This window comes from Orycteropus afer, unplaced genomic scaffold (genome assembly GCF_000298275.1).
Source record: "Orycteropus afer afer isolate SDZICR_OR568_19922 unplaced genomic scaffold, OryAfe1.0 scaffold00122, whole genome shotgun sequence".
NCBI lineage: Eukaryota > Metazoa > Chordata > Mammalia > Tubulidentata > Orycteropodidae > Orycteropus > Orycteropus afer.
The window spans coordinates 8,049,227-8,052,706 of record NW_006921709.1 but is presented as its reverse complement, the minus strand read 5'-3'; the positions used below and the strand labels follow the sequence as shown (position 1 = coordinate 8,052,706).

At 37.7% G+C, this 3,480-nt stretch overlaps 1 protein-coding gene across 1 annotated transcript in view; it reads left to right on the top strand.

Annotated features, from left to right (window-relative positions):
- The window catches only part of MTREX (Mtr4 exosome RNA helicase), a 158,440-nt gene that overhangs the window by 123,824 nt on the left and 31,136 nt on the right, over nucleotides 1–3,480 (top strand). The window lies entirely within an intron of this gene.

Sequence of the window (3,480 nt, the reverse complement as noted above, 5' to 3'; positions counted from 1 at the left end):
GTTTTAATTTTCTTGGTAAGAACTTAATGACTTGCTATATTATTCTACTGAAAAATAGCAGCATTTTTAATACCACAGTATTTTTAATACCAAACTTGGCTTAAGCCAGATTGAGCATGAATCAGATTAAATTTGATAAGCTGAATTTTGAGACTGAGGAGACATTTTAAATGAAAAATAAAGAGAATGTAAAAGGGATAATTATCACTGAATTCTAGGAAGCAATGATGCAAATTTTTTTAAAAAGATCCTGCTTAGAAAGAAGGCACCCTGGTCATACAGTGGTTAAATGCTTGGCTGCTAACCAGTAGGTGGGCATTCCAAACCCACTAGCCCTGCCATGGGAGAAAGGTGCTTCTGTAAAGACTTACAGCCTTGGGAACCCTGGGGCAGTTCTCCTCTATTCTATGTGTTGGAATTCAACTCGACGGCAACAGGTTTGTATTTACAAAAGCTGTTTTAGTTTGAAAAGGGTTGGCTATGATTATTTTGATGTTTATATGGGCGAAACACAACAACAAATTAGATATTTACATTGAAGTTTCTAAGAAACAAAAGTAAATGACTTCATGGAGATGAGAGACTTAGGTTTCATAGAGATTATAAGGGCATTTAAAACACTGTGTTATTGCCTACATGTTTGTTTTGAGAAAAAACACATTTTAATATACCCAGTATTAGGTGTTTTAAAATTACTACTAAGGACTACGGGATTACTGAATTTAATATTGAGATGTTTTTATGATCCAAAGCTTAAGCTTCTGTGCAGTAATAGAATGTTAAAATTTTAAACTTTGAGTTTTTACTCTACTACATTGAACTTTATGGATTTTAATGTTATAGTTTATAGTATTATTTTTTAAATTATGTGTAGTACTTCCCTAAAGTTTATAAATTCCTAACCTCCACTGCAATAATAATTTAGTAAAATGGTCCCCAAATCTTCTGACTATTGTATTCTAGTTAGTGGGAAGTTTACTGTTCATTAACTAGTACTTGGTGGCATAGTGTCTAAGGCACTTGACTGCTAACCAGAAGGCTCGCAGTTCAAACCCACCAGCCACACGTCGGAAGGAAGATTGAGCAGTCTACTTCCATAGAGATACCACCTCGGAAACCCAAGGAGGGGTTGCTATGAGTTGGATCTGGCTTGATGGCCATAAGTTTTTTTTTTTTTTTTTTTTTTTTTTTAACCAGGCCCACCAGTCATCTCTTAGTTTGTCATACTGTGGTGGCTTCTGTGTTGCTGGAGGTTATGTCACTAGTATTTCAAATACTAGCAGGATCACCCATGATGTACAGATCAGATTAGGAAGAAGGACATGGCAAGGGTCATTTCTGAAAAAGAATTGGCCACTGAAAATCTTATGACTATCAGGGAAACACTGACTGATTTAGTGCTGGAAGATGAGCCCCTTTGGTTAGAAGGCTCTCAGAATACAAGTGAGAAAGAGCTATGTCCTCAAACTAGAGGCGGCCTTCATGATGTCAGTGGAGTAAACCTTTCAGGACCTTCATTTGCTGATGTGGTATGACTCAAAATTAGAAGAAACAGCTGCAATCATCAATTAATAATTGGAACATGGAATGTATGAAATACTAGGAAAATTGGATGTTATCAGACATGAAGTAGAACACATAGTGATTGATATCCTAGGCATTAGTGCACTGAAATGGACTAGTATCGGCCATTTTTAATCAGACACTCATGTATCAGGACTGACAAATTGAAGAGGAATTGTATCACATTCATGGTCAAAGAGGTATTTCAAGATCTGTTCAGAATTACAGTGCTTTCAGTGATAGGACAATATCAATATTCTTACAAGGAAGACCAGTTAATACTACTGCTATTCAAATTGATGCATCGACCACCGAAGCCAAAGATGAAGAAACTGAAGATTTTTACCAAGTGCTGCAGTCTGAAATTTACCAAGCATGCAATCAGAATGTATTAATAGTTGCTGGTGATTGGAATGCAAAAGTTGGAAACACAAAGCAGCATCAATAGTTGGAAAATATGGCTTTAGTGATAGAAAATATGCTGGAGATTATATGATAGAATTTTGTAAGACCAATGACTTACTCTTGGGAAATACCTTTTTTCAACAACATAAATGGAAACTATACACATGGAGCTCACCAGATGGAACACACAGGATCAGATTGACTACATCTTTGGAAAGAGACAATGGAGAAGCTCAGTATCAGTCAGAAAAAGGCCAGGGGCCAACTATGGAACTGATCATCAATTGCTCGTGTGCAAGTTGAAGCTGAAACTGAATATAATTAAAGCAGGTCCATGAAAGCAAAAATATAGCCTTCAGTATATCCCACTTGAATTTAGAGACCATCTGAAGAACAGATTTGAAAAATTGAATACCAGTGACCAAAGACCAGATGAGTTGTGGAGTGATACCAAGATTATCATACATGAAGAAAACAAAAGACAGGAAAGAAAGAAAAGGCCAATAGGGATGTCAGAAGAGACTCTAAAACTTGCTCTTGAATAGAGAATTGGTTACAGCAAATGGAAGGAATGATGAAGTAAAAGATCTGAATAGAAGATTTCAAAGGGCCGCTCAAGAAGACAAAGTTTTATAACTAAATGTGCAGAGACTTAGACAGACAAAAGTTAAGACTATACTTAGCATTTCTCAAACTGAAAGAACTGAAGGAAAAAAAATTCAGGCCTCGAGTTACAATGTTGAAGGATTCTATGGGCAAAATTTTGAGTGATGCAGGAAGCATCAAAAGAAGATAGAAAGAATATATAGAGTCACTGTACCAAAAAGAATTGGATGACATTGAATCATTTCACGAGGTAACATATGATCAAGAGCCACTAGTGTTAAAGGAGGGAGTCCAAGCTGCACTGATGTAATTGTGAAAAAACAAGGTTGAAGGAATTGACAGAGTACACATTTAGATGTTGAAACAAGACAATGCAGTGCTGGAAGCACGTGTTCATTTATGCCAAGAAATTTGGAAGATAACTACCTGGCTAACTGACTGGAGGAGATCCATATTTGTGACGATTCCAAAGAAAGGTGATTCAACAGAATGTGGAAATTATCAAACAACATCATTAATACACAAGTAAAATTTGCAGAAAATAAAAATCATTGCAGTAGTACATAGACAGGTGCAAAAAGGCCAAGGAGGCCCCATGTTTTGACCTCCTCTAATCCCACAAGCAGAAGACAGGATTACCAGCAGTAACCCAAGGCCAGTACTGCAAGGCCAGACATCCTGCCTCCCTCCAGCCCTTTCACCAACTGTTCCTCCCAAAGTACCCACCACCTCTCTCCTGGGTTTGATAATTCGCCGCAGTGGCCACACAGAACTCACAGATTACGAGGTTTATTAGGGAAGCACCGGGCTACAATTCTAGTTCAGGAAAAATGCTCAGTCTCTCTCCCAGCCCACTGTCTCTCAGCCAAGTCTCTCACAGTCTCTTTCCCAGCAGTGCTGGTCCCT